Raw genomic sequence first — 17,763 nt, 5'->3', positions numbered from 1 at the left:
ATTTTCTTTTTCCAATTTGCTGAGTTCACAGCAAAAGCTGAGAGTTTCATTTTCCATCTCACTTATTAATACTAAGGGACTCAGAGCAATCTTTTTGCACAGTCATTGATATGTTGAGACTTCCCTTGGAAAGTAGAGAAGATAAGAGTGAGAGCAATGGAAAAAGAAGGAGGGATGGAGGGAAGGAGAAAGGAAGGAGAGGGGGAAGGATGGAGAGAGACGAAAGTGGAGAGGAGAGAGAGAGAAACAGAGAGACAGACAGACAGACACAAACAGACTGACAGACCAAGAGCAAGAGTGAGAGCAAAAAAGGAGAGGAGGGGAGGGAGAAAACAAGGAAAAACCTGAATTCATCAAAGCACCACAGATTATTAAAACACAACCAAATTCTCCCTCTTGAAATCAAGTGCCTGTCCCAGATACTCATAAAACCAGGGACTAAATAGTTCAACAAAGCATTGTTCCCACTAATGTATTCTTCTAAGACCTTGCATTAAGCCTTGCATTAAAACTGGAGGAATGTGTATATGTGATTTCTTACACTTTCAACATAATTTATCTATCAATCCCTAGAGTCCTTGTTTATATTAGGTTCCACAATCTGAGTGACAGCTCTCCCTTGTCAAGTTTTCCTTTTGTTCTTGACATAGCATTTCTCAAAAAACCAAACCAAAATAAAACAAACAAAACACCTTTCTCCTCACTTGTATAATCACTAGCCTAGTTCATGTTCTCATCATGGTTCAATTGTAGAAAACTGTAACATCTTCACTATTTGTTTGGGCTTGTTGAATTTAAGGTGTCTATGTCGTTGCTAGTAGAGATAACCTGTAATACCCAGGAACCTCATATCAGCTTTTTCAAAACCGATCTTCAGGGTCAGCATCTCAGAGATGAAAGACACCTTGCACATTTTTAATCTAATCAGTATAAACCTGATCCTAAGGCAGTGTGAGAGAGGGAAAAGAGAAATAGATTAGGAATTAGAGTACCTGTTTTCAAATTCTAGTTCTCCTACTTACTTTCTGTGTGACACTAGCCAAGTCATAACCCCACTCTAGGTTTTAGTTTCCTAATATGAACAATGCGGTGGTGGAATTCATTGTCCTTAAGTTCTCTTCATCAGGCTGAACATACTGATATATTTAAACCAATACCCAAATGGCATATTTTGAGGTTCCCTCATCATCTACGTTGTATCCTTCTAAAGACATTACAATTATTAATCCCCTTCCTCAAATGTTACATGCTGAATTAAACACAATGCCCCAATTGCGAACTGACCAGATCAGAGTAGAATTTGACAATTGCCTCCCTCATCTTGGGCACGTTGATAGACAGAAAGATGTGCTTGAAGTTTGATTTCGTTATTTGTATTGATTAGGCCATAATTCTTGAAAACAATTGAGTCTTCACTTGTGCTTCCATAATTGCATACCTAATATTGAGATCAAGACTTTCTCTTGTTATATCTTGGTCCTGATAAGCTGAATACCATTTGCTATGAACCATTTGAGAAAATAATAGCATTATGACAGGGGGATTTTCCTTTGAAATTCATTTTGTCTTAGCTTGCCAAAGGTTAGACTTTACTGAAATGCAAAATTATTCCTTCCAATTAGAGAGCAAAACAATTCTGATAGATAATAACCTTGAATGACTGCCTATTATTTCCAAGATCAAAAGCAAATTCATGTTAGGGGCCTTTAAAGTCCTTTGCAACCGGCCTTCTTCTTAACTTTGACATCTTCTTCCTTATTACCCCCTTCCACTTACCCTATAACCCAACTACACTTGTAGGCAGCAGTGTGGTACAGTGAACAAAGCACTGGATTTCAACTCAGAAAGATATTAGTACAAATCCCGTTTTATACATATACGAATTTTATGACCTTGGACCAGTCACTTAACCTCAGTGAGCCTTAATTTCCTCATCTGTAAAATGAGGAAAGAAATGCACCTCTCTTTCAGAATTATTATAAAGATCTTAAAGGATAATGAATAAAGTGATCCACAAAATGCATTGGACTATATCAATGCTGATTATTGTTACTATTAGTAGTACTAGCACTACTAGTATCATTGCTATTGTTGTTGTTATAATAGCCTACTTGCCATTCCTTATACTTGACACACCATTTCTTATCTCCCTACTTCTTGCCCTTTACATGTCTATCCCCTACTTCTAGCATGTTCCCCCTTTCTCACATTTACCTCCAAGCTTTCTCAGCTTCCTTCATGAATCACCTCAAATCCTACTTTCTGTTTTTCCCCACACACACCTTCCTAGTGCCATCCTTCTGATATTACTTTTAATTTACATTGTATATATTGTGAGGGCCAAAATTTGATATACGGAGCATTATTTGGGTGACTTGCCTTAATATTGAGGTCCCAGAAATATGAGGGACCTTTTAGGTTTACCCTCCCCTCTGAACTGCCCTTTTTAGATATTTCTCCCAAGCCAATAAGAAAGGAGCCTCTACTAAGCTTTAGTTCACAAAAGGATCAGATTTTATTACTTCAGAATTAATTAAACAACAAAGGTGAAACTAATAAAAATCAAAGGAAATAGGAATATAGAAATACAGATACATATTCTTAACTCAAACCTTAACCTATTCGATACCCAGACCATTTCTAATTAAGCTAGTTTAAAGGAATTTAGGGTTTTCCATAGTTAACTCACCGAACCTGAAAGTTTATAGTTACTCGCGCCACCAGAACAGCTAACACGCACCACCACCACAAGGGCCAAGCACGCTTCAAAAGCTGCCTAGCATAGGTAATAATTTTTACCACAATATGTTGTATGTACAGTTATTTTCATTTTGCCCCTCTCCCTATTGTCAGTCAACAAGAACTTATTGTGTCCACTAGGTGCCAAGTAGTGTCTGAAGGTCTGAAGGTCTAAGGTCTGAAGATACAAAGAAAACCAAAAGAAACAAAATTTAAAAAAAAATACATCAACAACAAACAATCAATATTCTTAAAGAGCTCACAGTCTAATGGGGAGAAAGCACAAACATAGATATGTACACATAAGATATACACAATATAAATAGGACCCAGTCTTTTTGTAGCTCTTTAAGGTTTACATAGTAATTCATTTATGTTGACTCCATTGATTTTCACAACAGCCATGGAAGGTAGGTACACTTAGTTTCCCCATTTAACAGATAAGTAAACTGAGGTAAAGAACATTTGAGTGACTTTCTTAAGGTCACATAGCTAGTAAGTGTCTGAGGCCATCTTTGAACTCAGATCTTCCTGACTACAGGTCTACCATTAGCTACCAATATAATGTGAAGTCTTAGAGGTCAAATGGCCCTGCTTTTGACTTTTCTTTTGGTAACCCCATTACTAATGGGAAGCATCAAGGCAGGGAGGAAGAGAGAGAGAGAGACAGAGAGAGAGACAGAGAGAGACAGAGAGAGACAGAGAGAGAGACAGAGAGAGTGTATAGTAACACATGGGAACACTTTCAATAATAAGAGGAAAGAGAGAAGAAAAGAAAGAAGGTAGGTAGGCAGGCAAGGCAGGCATATGGGCTTGTAGGCAAGCAGGAAAGAAAGGAAGGATTTTAAAAATGCCTAAGACATGCAGGCACTATGCTAAGAACTTTAAAATATTATCTCATTTGATACTTACAGCAACCCTGGGAGGTGGGTGCTTTTAATGAAGAATAATTAAATAAAGTTTTTGTTAACCAAATCTTCACCCTTATAGTTAACAGACCAACCTACTAACCTAAGTCTCAGTACTGCTTTGTATCATTCTTAATGGTTGCAATTAATATAATTCCATAGTTAAAAAGCTTATTAGCATAAACTCCTGGAGAATAGAGATTCTGTTTTAGGCGTCTTTTATATTTTATCTTCAACCCCATTTAGTACAATGACTTCCAAAGAACATTGCCCCTCCTAATGGAAAGAACACTGAACTTAGTACATGGAGGTCTAGGATTCTCTTCTTGGATCTGGTAGCCACTATTTGCACCTCTCTGGGCCAAAGTTTCCCAATCTATATAAAAAAGCAAGATTAGATGGACCCTCCTAACCCTATATTTTACCCAGATTTTTGTAGAAAAATACTGCACCTCAGAAGCAGGATGATGGCATTAGGGTGTTTGGAATCTGATCAGTTGGAAAAAAGAGGAAGAGGGAGGGATCACATAATAAATGAAGAGATGAAAGGGATCATAAACACATAGATTTAAAGTTGGGGGGTGGCTAGGTGGTGCAGTGGATAAAGAACCGGCCTTGGATTCAGGAGTACCTGAGTTCAAATCCAGTCTCAGACACTTGACTTACTAGCTGTGTGACCCTGGGCAAGTCACTTAACCCCATTGCCCAGCAAAAAAAAAAAAAAAAAAAAAAAGTTGGAAAGGACATTGGAAATCACGTATTACAACTCTCTCCTTTAATAAATGAGCAATATGAGACCTGCAGTGGTTAACTAATTTAGCCAATGTTACCCAATTCTAGTAGCAAGCCAGAATAGGAATCCCAAATCCATGGTTTATTGTACCACACTTCTTCAACATCTGAGAATTAGTTTCAAGTTGGATTTCTACTAAAAACCTTCATCAAACAGGAGTTTAATATTGATTCAGTTAGTACAGGTGCTTTGAAAAGTATTAATTATGGATCAATTCAATAGAACTGATGAAAGTAATATGAACAAGGGAAGCTTATATACTAAGAAAAAGTAGGGCAACTTACTATAAATCAAATTCATGAAGATTTCTGCTCTATTGACGCCAGATGGAGTATGCACATGAGAATAAGAATTGGATTAGATGTGTTATCTCACTGGCATAGGGTACTCCCACTATAAGTAATGGTTGGTACCTTTTATGCAATTTACAGAAATAGAGAGTTGTTTATTGTTCAGTTGTTGTGCCTGACTCTTTGTGACCTCATTTGCCATTTTCTTGGCAAAGACACTGAAATGGTTTTGGATTCTCCAGCTCATTGTACAGATGAAGAAACTGAAACAGGGTTAAGTGACTTGCCTAATGTCATATGGCTAGTACAGGTCTGAGACCAGAATTGAACTCAGGAAGATGACTCCGGGCCTGGCATTTTATACATTGTACCATCTAGTACTTCAAAGACTTGCTGGGGACACTTAAAAGTTAAGTGACTTGAAAATTCATATATATCAGAAGTAATATTTGAACACAAATTTTTCTGGCTTCAAAAACAGCTCTATCTCCAATGCCATATTAACTCTTTCCTGTCTGCATTGGAGACTTTAAAAGGACATGTTGGGGGCAGCTAGGTGGTGCAGTGGATAAAGCACCAGTCCTGGATTCAGGAAGACCTAAGTTCAAATCTGGCCTCAGATACTTGACACTTACTAGCTGTGTGACCCTGGGCAAGTCATCTAACCCTCATACCCCCCCACACACACCAAAGCAAAAAAGAAAAAAGAGAAAAGAAAGGACACATTGCCCAGTCCTGTGAATCTGAGCAAGAGAACTTTAAAATTAAAAAAAAAAAAAGCAGGGAGATAGAAAACTGATTGGTTAAGTCTGACAACTCAATTCTTAATGGGATTTCAATTCATGTTTCAGATTTTGCTCTCCTTTGGAATAATGTAATGTCCAAACAGTCAAATTTATTTTAATGAATTAATATCTCTACTTTATATTTTTAAAATTATTTATATTTTGCAATTGGCATAGAAATATACTATACTGTTAGTTATCACTGACCCTTAAAAAGATGGCACTGCCTCATTTCAGAAATAGTGCTATGAATGTTTATACATTATTTTAAAAAGAAAATGAGATAAAATTTGCATTAGGAGAGGATGAGAACATGATCATGTCTAAGGAAGTTTTGAAATTACAATGGGATAAATTTTGGAAAACCTTTGGGAAAAGATGATGAAAAGAAAGTTTAGGAAATATGTCAAACATTGCAAAGAAGCATACCATATTAATGGGAGAAGTCTGAACCACCAGAAATCTGCGGGGTATGTCGTTTTAGTCAAAGATCTTTGAGGGCCAGAAAGACTGATAGAGGGACAGAGACAAAGAGGCAAGGATATAGAGAGAGCTGAAAAAAGAGACAGACCTGAGAGCTGAAAAGAGAGACCATGATAGGCAAAGAGGACAAACAGAGACAGACACAGCAAAAGATGTATAGACAAAGATAGACTCAGATGAGGAGAGGAGAGGAGAGGAGAGGAGAGGAGAGGAGAGGAGAGGAGAGGAGAGGAGAGGAGAGGAGAGGAGAGGAGAGGAGAGGAGAGGAGAGGAGAGGAGAGGAGAGGAGAGGAGAGGAGAGGAGAGGAGAGGAGAGGAGAGGAGAGGAGAGGAGAGGAGAGGAGAGGAGAGGAGAGGAGAGGAGAGGAGAGGAGAGGAGAGGAAGGGAGGGGAGGGGAGGGGGGAGGGGAGAGAAGAGGAAGGAGAGAGAGAGAGAGAGAGAGAGAGAGAGAGAGAGAGAGAGAGAGAGAGAGAGAGAGAGAGAGAGAGAGAATAGCTTTAAGCTAACAGAATTGGGCTTTGATTCCTGGCACAACTTTGCAATGTTCGTGAATGCTTTGAAAAAGAAGCAGTGATCACTAAGAGCCATCATGGCTTCATAAATAGCAAACAATCATTGATTTATTTTATTCCTATTATTAGTCCAGTTGATTGGAAGAATGAGGAAATGCTGCAAGGATACTAATCCTATAGTGTGCTAAGTAATTTGACAAAGTCTCTCATAAGGGGCTACTAGTTAACAGAGTGGATAGAAGTAGGAAGATGAGTACAATCTAGCCTACAATACTTACTAGCTATATGACCCTGGGCAAGTAACTTAAACTGTTTCCTCATGGGGAAAATGGGGTTAATAATAGCATCTGATTCCCAGGGTTGTTGTGAGGAAGCAAATGAGATAAGGATTAGTGTTTGGCTTAGTATCTGGCACATAGTAAGTGCTATAAAAATGTTAGTAATTGTCTTCGTTGTCATCATCATCCTTACACCACCATCACTACTATCACCCTTGTGGACAAAATGGAAAAATATTGATTTATTAATATAGTCAAATATTCCTAGAACTGGCATGATATGAAGATATAATATGAGATATGATACTATACTATTTGATACTACATGATTGATATGATACAATACAGTATGGTATGATATTATGTGATTAAGTAGAAGACCAGACGATTTGTAATAATCACCCCATGACTCTGATGTTTACTAGGTCTGTGACTTTGAGTAAGTTATCTCCTTTCTATATTCTCCAGTATTCCCATCCGTATATATGCTTGCTAATGGCTTTCAAATAATAAATCTTACTGCCCTCTCCACAGCTGGAACCAGTTTAATCATTAATAGATAAATGTCAACTTCTAAAGGTGTTTAGTGTAGTCCTTTAGAGATTTTATCCCTGATTCATGGACATTTTTTAAAATCAGAAATATGGATGAAGGTATTATGATATAACTGCTTAAAACAAAAAATTTCCACACCTAATCAATCAAACAATCAATTGAATATTTGTTAAGTGTCTCAAATTTTTCAGACACTATGGTAGGTGCTATGGATAAGAAGATAAAGGTAAAAATAGTCCCATCCTTCAAAAAGCTCACAGTCTACCTTGAGGAGAAAATATGTAAATAAATAGATATATTCAAAATAGATAAACTGTAATAAAGGCAAGAAGACAGAATTGGGAAAGCTGTAATCCAAAGGAAAAAAAAAAGAAAGAAAGGAGATAATCATTCTTTCTGAGGCAGATGACACTTAGAACATTGTATTCTGTTCTGGGAAGCACATTTGAGGAAAGTCATTGCAAAGTTGAAAAGCTTCAAAATGAAGGACAACCATTTACTGTTTTGTTTTGTTTTTTATCATAAAATTATTTTATTATTTTCCAGTTACATATAAATATAGTTTTCAACATTTCTTTTTATAATACTTTGAGTTCCAAATTTTCCTTTCTCATTACCTTCCCTCCCCCCTTCCCCTAGACAGCAAGCAATCTGATATAGGTTATATATGTACAATCACATTAAACATATTTCTGTATTTGTCATGTTGTGAAAGAAGAATCAGAACAAAAGGGAAAACATCAAAAAACAAAAACAAAAACAAAAAGTAGAAATAGTATGGTTCAATCTGCCTCCAGATTCCACACTTCTTTTTTGTTGGATATGGAGAGCATTTTCCATCATGAGTTCTTTGAAGTTGTCTGGGATCATTTCTGAGAAGAATTAAGTCTAACACAGTGTTGCTGTTACTGTCATAACTATTTACTGTTGCCCAATTTTTCACAAGCCCCACATTTAGTTGTTGTTATTGTTTTCCTTTGTTCTCAAAAAGGACCATGTACTATGACATCAGGAGGTGATGTCATGCCTTGCAGTGAATCGGATTTAAGTGAGGGAGGACTGTGCAAGGTCACCCACCTCACTCTCTCCTCCACAACTATCTGTGTCCAGTGGCAATAGAAACTATCTATCTATCTATCTATCTATCTATCTATCTATCTATCTATCTATCTATCTATCATCTATCATCTGACTATCTAGACAACTGGAGATGGTCCTAGATGTTTAAGGCAATTGGGATTGAGTGACTTGCCCAGGATCACACAGCCAATAAATCAGATGAGCTTTGAACTCAGATCCTCCCAACCTCAGGGCCAGTGCACTATCCACTGCTCCACCTAGAAGCCACAAGGGCATGATGATTATGATGATGCTGAAGTCAAAACCAAATAGAAAAAGCTAGTGGCAAATGAATCAGTGGCTGGAATGTTGAGCCCTCTATAAAGGGAAGATATACAGAGAGGGTTTTTTGTTTGTTTTTGTTTTTGTTTTGTTTTTGCTGAACCTTCCACATCTCCAATTAGAGTGGCAAAGACAACTGGGGGTTCTAAAGATGTATGGATACCAAAGCTGAACCAGTAACCGTGATTATGTTTCCTGGTATGCGTGGGGGGTGGGGTCACGATGATGATGGTGGTGGTGGTGGTGGTGGTGGTGATGATGATAGACTAGAAACAAAGCAGAACAGCTTGAGCCACCTAGGTGCCCCCACACATTCAGTTATGTCACCCCATAAAGGCCTGTAATCCACAGTTTAAGAATCGAGGGATTAGATGACATTTCAAACTCTCAGATTCTGTTTATGATTCTTTATGGTCACCACTGCCCTAGTTACTATTTACTGGTGCTAGTTATTACTCTGGTCCTATTCTCCCAGAGTAAAACTTACTATAGCTCCTCTCATAGTTCTAGGGGTACCCCTAGGAATGATTTGGCTTTCTTTGTCTAATATTATTAGCTCAAGAAACCATTTTAATACTTTCTAATTGGGGGCAGCTGAGTGGTGCTATAACACCTAGGCCTGGAGTTAGGATAGAGCTTAGTTCAAATGCATCTTTAAACACTTAGTAGTTCTGTGACCCTGGGTAAGCCACTTTGCCTCTGCCACATTTTTCTCACCTGTAAAACTGGCACAATATTAGCACCTACCTCCAAAGGATTATTGGGAGGATTAAATGCTATAACAAATGTAAGGAGCTTAGCACTGCGCTTAGTATATAGTAAGTAAGATGTATATAAATGTTAGCTTTTACTTTTATTATTACTCTCCCTTGTTTACCCCCCTCAGTTTCATCTCAACATTTAATATTGATTACTTTTATATATGTGTATGCTTCAAATATACAGCAAGAAGAATATTAAAATCAAATCTTACCATCAGCACCTTCAGGGCACACTCTCCTTTAGCCAATTTTATCTGTGGAGATATAAAACTAGACTCAAACATAAAAGTTTCTATATATCACTTATTCCACCCAGTTCATTTCCTAAAGTGTATATCTCTGTTTCTATCTCTGTCTCTGTCTCTGTCTCTATTGCTACTTTTGGAACTATATACATACACACACAGACATATGGCAGCAGGATGATTCTGTGTCTCATCTACCACTGATCTGATTCCTGAAGGGTATTCCTTAGGTAAATGAGGTTGGACAAGCTAGCTAAATCCAGAATTAATTCCAACCCTTGAACTTCTGTCAGTGCACAGTCATGAGCTTTAAGTTCTCACAAATTTCTTTCATCTAGAATCAAGAAAGATTGGATATAACAGAGAGAAGCAACAGCAGATCTTCACATTCTTTGATTCATGCAAGCTCCTTCCACAAAAAGACCTTTGGAAGGTTCAGAAAGGGTCCTGAATGGGAGGCTATTGCTTTTTTAAATGTGAAGTAATAGAGTGAAGACCAGTTACAAAATGAAGATTGTTCGATATGAGAATAGAATGAATCAATTGCCACATCTGTTATTCTCCATCTTGTATTTCTACAAATCACTGATGGAAAATTAGATGGTATAAGCCATCTATTGTTTCCTGAAATGTAGGTGAATACAGTTACCATTTTCAATTCCAGGAAAGAAAAGAACTTGTAACCAAATTGCTACCTCTCAACTTATCTGAAACTTATTCCTCTCAGCTCCCAACTTGGAAAATCCATCATTTTTCCTCCAATTAGATATTAGATTAGGTAATCCTATATCATGGAATATATACTATTGTTTTTAATGCATAAAAATTCTCCCCCTGTATTAGGGTCCCAGTGCCAAGCTAAAAAGGCCTGGTCCTGATTTGTTATGAAATTGACATGCATTGCTTTATAAATTGATATGTTTGGAAGCTTAAAACTTTGTTTCCTCAGTTATTTCAAATTTTACCTGCCACAGTGTACTAAAGTTCTGTTTCTTGAGCTAATCAAAAATGATGTTTTTATCAAGTGGGTAACAGAATTGAAACCGTTCCAAAATTTACCCATCTCTTCCATGTGAAGTACTATTTTACTGGGATACTCTGATGCCTACTCATCATTCTACCATTATATTCTTGTATTGCCAATATACTTGTTACTTAGGAGGAAATAACATCATGTGGAATATGAACTTTGAAAAACTATATTTCTGAAATGATGCTAAAGATCACATTGTAATTTGCCAAAAAGTTAGATTTAAACCAAGATATAGTATGTACACACATATACATACATGTAAACACACATGTATATATGCATATATGTTAATATAAAAGTGGCATTCAATAATCATCTTCAAGATATTGAGAAATGTATTACTCTGCAATGAAATCAACTATGAAAGTCATGCCTCCTCAAGGTGCCCCTGGAGCCCCTCCCTCTCTCTGATTTGTGAAGGTAGAGGGTGTACATTGGATACCATTTCCTTGATCTTCTGACATTTAATGAGGCCTCTCAGAGAATTCACCTCATTGCTTCCCACCAGCTGCTTTCCTGAATTTCATGACCTTTAGAAATTGATCATTCTGAAAATGAAATCAACTCTGAAAATCTCATGCTTTCAGCTTTTGCCAATCCCCCATCTTCTTTTTATGTGTTGTCTTCCCCATTAGATTAGAAACTCTTTGAGGCTAAGGACTGCCTTATACTTTTCTTTGTATCCCCAACGTATAACACAAGGCCTGGAATATAGTAAGCACTTAATACATGTTTATTTATCTGACTCTATGTATATATGCATGTATGTATGCACATTTATTATGTATATCTGTGTATGTGCATGTATATATAATACATATGTATGTATCCATATGCATGTATTAGACTTTTATTCATATGCTTATATATAACTTATATTTATCATATTGTTTAAGCTTATTCTGATAGTTAAAAGGTTCTAAGACTTCCTGACTTTTTTATTTCTGTTTTTTTTAGCATGATTCCTTTGATTCAAGGCCCTTCTAAATTATAGTTGCCAAATCTTCTTTGAAAGTCAAATAATCTTCATGCATTTTTAATACAGGTTTACTTTTGGAATACCTACCATTTCACAGGAAGTCCTGAAAATTTTCACTTTATAGCAATGTGGGCTTCTTAGGGACAAAATACATGTTTTTTTCAAGTTTTAATTTGCTGGCATAAAGTGATCTGAGACATATTGCATGTGTGCATGAATATATTTATGTAAGTACATGTGCATGTGTGTGGGTTGCTATTAAATTGTCAAAGTAAAAGGCAACATGGTGTGGCCAACAAAGTTTTAAATATATAAAGACCTGGATTTGAGTCCCATCTCTAACATTTATTAGCTATATAAATGTAGACAGATTACTTAACACCTATAAGCCTCACATTTCTCTTCTGTAAAATAGTGGGAAGTTTTGCAGAGGCTCAGGAGATTTTTATGAGTAAAGAGAGAGATGATAGGAAAACTAATATCTATATCACCATAGTTGCTTTCACCATTGCCAAAGATATCATGCTAGATAAAAATGGGATAAATGAAGTGATTCCTTTTCTTCCATTAACAACAATGGTAAGATTCTAAATCCCCCTTTTTGCAATTTTACTCTGCTACTCTCACTGAACTTTCCCCCATCCCCATTTTTGGTGCATGTCAGTATAAGGTTGGGGATTGATCAAGTAAATCAGTTAATTATCTGTACCCCAACTTAGAATAGATAATAAGAAGCTAAGCTCTGATTTATTTATCCACCTTTAACAGTTTTCTATTTTATTAACAGCCTTGAGTAGACTTTAAGTGTTAAGAATTTACAGATCAACTGAAATGGTATTGCCTGGGAAGGTTCCTCATATTGACTGAGCAAATTTGATCATACCATAAGAATTACCTATAAAATATCATACTTTTTGGGCCCAAGAGAATTGAGCAAGTAAGCAGGGGAGAAAATTATAGCAATATTTAACCAATTATCATCAATGACCTGTGAAAAGGAATATTTGCTAAGGAGATTGGAAGAATAGAAGTACAAACATCTCTCTCCAGCACTCAGAGTCTCTCTCTCTCTCTCTTACTTTGGTCTTGTAGAGAGTTGACTCAACCTAGCCTCCAGCTAGGTTTGAGTATCTGCACACTCTGGCTTAGATTCCAATTCTAGGGGTCTACTTGCTTTCCTGACCTTTTAAAATTCACAAGGGCATATCCTAGTTCACTCAATATTCAATTCTCCTTGTCCTTAAGGGAGGAAAAAATAGAAATAACAAGGACAGTGGCAAGAGCAGTGACATCTGTCTTGGATTCATGTTGATTCAGGTCAGTAGATCACTAGCACCAACTCTCTCTATCCAGAGGCTTATAGTTATCTCTACCTCCTAATTCAAATACATGCAAGCAATAAAGAGAACTGAATTGAGTTGTTGAGATTCTTTTGTATGTACATGCAATTCTTGCTTAGCAGACAACCAAAGAGGAATGTAGTAAATATATTGGAAATAATTTAAACTTTTCCATTATGTATATTCAGAAACAGATTTACCCATCCTCTACAAGAGTATATAGTAAGTATGTACCTCTGCATTCTTCCTTTACGTAAACAGATTATTCCCTTTCTGTATTAGTTAAGTGCACTCAAAAAGAAACCAGGAATATAATTCAAATAAAAAGGAAAAATAAAGTCACTTGAATCTAAACCTCCTGAATTCCTAAAAAAAAAGTGAGTTAAAGAATGACAGTAAAAATGAGACTAGGGAAGAGCTGACATTTGTCATAGGCAGTTGCATTAGATGCTTCAGATATATTTTTATTCTTCCCGATAAAGGTAAACCATGTCATCCTTTTAGGACTTCCTTGTTCCTCCCCCCTCACATTAATTAAAATGGGTATTCAATAGATACTTATTAAATGTTACTATTCTGTACATGGCACTGATAAATTTCTGATAATTATACAAAGGTCAAACAAACATGGTTCTTGCCCTCAAGAAGTTTTAAGAGTTAATTAACGAAAAAATTCATGGGATTTAGCACTGGTGGGACTTCTAATCCCTTCTTATCTTTTGGAAAAGACAGTTGAGAGCCAAATAGTTTTCAAGATTTACCCATGGTCACTAAAGAGATAGTTACTATACTTGGGATCAAAATTCAGGATTGGCAATTCCACAATCAATGCTTGTTTTACTAAAACGAACTACCATTTTCCTGGTTTGCTCATGTTCTCACCTGAAATTTTGCCAAATTTTTATTTTGGGGAAAACAAAGAAAGAATGTATATCCAACTGTGTGTGACTCATTAGTCTTTCTTCAACTCTAGTTTTCTTTCCTGTGTTCCAACTGATTATTTTAAAAATACAAAAGATTGCATTAAGTTCAGTGTTAAATTTTAAATATCACCCTATGCTTTGTTTTTCCACTGCTTAATTTTTTAATACTCCCCACAAACTATCATGTGTGGGAGGTCAGCTGAGTAAAGAAGTTCTAGAAATAGATAACTGATGCAACAACCTACTGTGAACTACCTTGAGAATTATATGCTTAAAGGTGTACTGCCATAATTAGTCATTCATCATAACAAGAGTCCTAGTGATAGTAAGGAGATGATTTAGTGAGAATAATACTATACCAATTAATTAACTTTTTTAAAACTGAAAACAATATTGGGGAAAGTAGAAAGTTTATGTTGGAAAGAGTTACTCTTTAATATAACATTTTATACTATATATATATGTGTGTGTGTGTGTATGTATGTATGTATATATGTATGTGTATATATATATATATATATATATATATATATATATATATATATATTCCAAGGTTCTACAATTGTGCAGGAGTGGGTACTTACTCTACCAAAACAGATTTCCCCCACCTTCTATACCCATAAATCTTTGGAGTGGAAAAGAATATCTCTGTCCCAAAATTTCATCATTCTGTCATTAACTTCAAGAAATAGTAAATTTCCCCTACTAAGCTGGCTCTCACATGATATACCAATGATCTATCCCTAGGTGCATATATGCAAAGAATTTTCAGTTTCATAGAGCTTTCCAAAACTTGTCCTCTGCTGGCATAGCTTTAAGGAATCCATGGCCATTCTGAAGCCTTGATAAGACATGGGAGGAAGCTTTTAATGGAGGAACATTAATTTAATTTAACTTAAAATTTTTTGGCAGGGCAATGAGGGTTAAGTGACTTGCCCAGGATCACACAGCTAGTAAGTATCAAGTATCCCAGGCTGGATTTGAACTCAGGTCCTCCTGAATCCAGGCAGGTGCTTTATCCACTGTACCATCTAGCTGCCCCCTGAATATTAATTTTTTTTTTTTTTTTTTAGTGAGGCAATTGGGGTTAAGTGACTTGCCCAGGGTCACACAACTAGTAAGTGTTATGTGTCTGAGGCCGGATTTGAACTCAGGTACTCCTGACTCCAGAGCCAGTGCTCCATCCACTGCGCCATCTAGCTGCCCCCTGAATATTAATTTTAAAGAGCATTAATTGGGTTCTGGATTAGCCCTTGTTAAGTCATACTATTGAAGAGATTCATGTGTTAAAAGGGTTCTGGTAGAAGATTTTTAATTTTTCTAAATCTTAATATTCTTATTGTTCAATGAACTAATAAAGGAAATAGAACTATGGCTAACATCCTAATACATTTTTCAGTATGTGAACAATAATCTGTATACATGTATGTATACATACAGACAGACAGACAGATAGTAAAATTTATGAAAATTCCATGTTCAGAGGCAGTAATTAAGACACTTGATTCTAAGGAAGAAGTTTTTAATCTAGAGTCTGTGAGAGATTTTATGATTGATAGATAGAGAGATAGAGAGAGAAATGATAGGTATATGGACAGATATAGATAGATGATAGACAGATGCTGTAGATATATTTATTGATATGTTTCCTTTATACTTTTTACATTTAAAATATTGACCTTTACAGAGAGACTAATAAGCTTCAGTGGACTCCCATGTGTCCATCACACACAGAGAGACAGAGATAGAGACAGAGAGACAGAGAGAATTGACAAAGTTTCAATGTAAACATTCAAACTTCACAATACAAGAAAAGTTTAAAATCAGGGCTTTATTTATTATATTCTTGATATAGATCTTAGAATATAGAATATACAAACTTTAAGGTTCCAAAGAATATAGATTTTAAGAAAAATGATATAAATTGGTCATTTATTCCTGTTTGTTCGTTTTAGAGAAATGTCAGAATGTGTTACATTTAGAAATGTACAGTATCTAGAACCTAACAAAGTATTAACAAGTAGGAGTCCTTCATGGACCAATTATACTGAATGTACAAATGCTTTGTAATTAAAAAAAACATACCACATATATATATGTTATCACTATCATGCTGAGTATTTTTTAGTACTTGAAATTACCCTGTCCTCATAGTTTTTATATTGTATTTTGGTTTATTTTATTTAACATTTTCCCAATTTCATTTTAATCTGGTTGCTGTCCATGTTCAGGCCATATGAGACCTGTAACCTATGAATTTGATACATCTGTGACTTAATCTTGATCTTGTGATCAAAATAAATAAGCTTCAGGAAGAAGATACTGAGGTGCAAACACTCAGTTTAAAAAAAACCATTCTCTCTGCTGTCTTCTTTGAACTATTAATTTATATTCTCTATGAAGAAAGGATTTGTTAAGCAAAGGTAAATTTCAAAGCAAGTTCTATTTGAATTATCAGTTTCCTTCATAAATTATTAGAGTAGCTCAATTAGTGAGATCTCAATTTATCAAATTTATCTTTGAGGATCTGGGGAAGAGAAGGAAAGAATAAAACCAAAGAATGTTATAATCTTCATATCATCATAATAACTATTACCTTTTAGGCTCAAAGAATGTGCCCTTCAAGTATTTACATCCTCAGAAAGGAAACAAATAAAAGATGTGGTGATATTTTAAATACTCCTACTTCTTTAATGCTCATGAAATTGTAAGCAGAATCATCAAGCTGTATATTTGCAGCCGATTATATTTCCAGTAGTGACACTAATAAAAAGCAGACAATTAATCAAAAAGATTTACATTGATCCAGTTGGGCTAGCAGAAATGATGTCAATATTGGGTCATGGCTGCTTACCATAACCCAGATTTCTCAATCATTTGCTGTGCTTTTTCCCACGAGTAAAAATAATGAATTCATATAGAAATTTGTAAAAATATTTTAGATGAAAAAGAGAAATATGAAACGGATGAAAAGAAGATAATTACATCAAATGCATGCCAAGGTATTCCATTAGGAGGGATAATGTGGGAGAGGAAAAAGATCAATTGTACTTGATGTCCAAAAATCTACCGTTTAATCCTGGCTTCATGCTCAATAATTTGTGGGAGAAATAACTGGAAATTTTAATGAAGTTCAAGATCAATATAATGGTGTAGTGCAGTCATGTCAAATTCAAAGAGAAACAGGGGGCACTAATCCTGTACATTAAGATCCCTGCAGGCCATATATTGACAGTTTTAGAATGTAGTGTTATCTACATTTTATTGTATTTATATTTATTTTGTTAAATATTTCACTAAAATATTTTAATTTAGTTTGGGCTACCCTCAGGACTATTGCATGCCACATGTGGTCTGTGGAGTACATTTAACTCCTCTAGTGTACTGCAATTACTTGAGCCACCTGTGATCAACACTTGCCACAAGACCAAAAACAAGCATAAAGTCACAGCTATGTCTGGTTAATTATTTCTGAATTTTTTCTTCCCTTATTCTACAATAGGAAATTTTTTTTTCAGAAATTATAGATGCATGAGATTTAGGTGGTATACACTAAAGACCTAATATTTCCTGACCTTAAAATATCTGTGTATTACTTCATAACTAGACCACTGGCTTCCATCCATTCCTTGTTCTCACTTTTTCGGATCTACAGTTTCTACTCTTTATCACTATCTACCATCTTGTTGTGGGGGAAACACACACACACATACACACATACATAAAGAAAAAAAACT

This window comes from Dromiciops gliroides, chromosome 2 (genome assembly GCF_019393635.1).
Source record: "Dromiciops gliroides isolate mDroGli1 chromosome 2, mDroGli1.pri, whole genome shotgun sequence".
In the NCBI taxonomy this organism is placed as follows: domain Eukaryota; kingdom Metazoa; phylum Chordata; class Mammalia; order Microbiotheria; family Microbiotheriidae; genus Dromiciops; species Dromiciops gliroides.
This window is presented reverse-complemented; position numbering follows the sequence as displayed.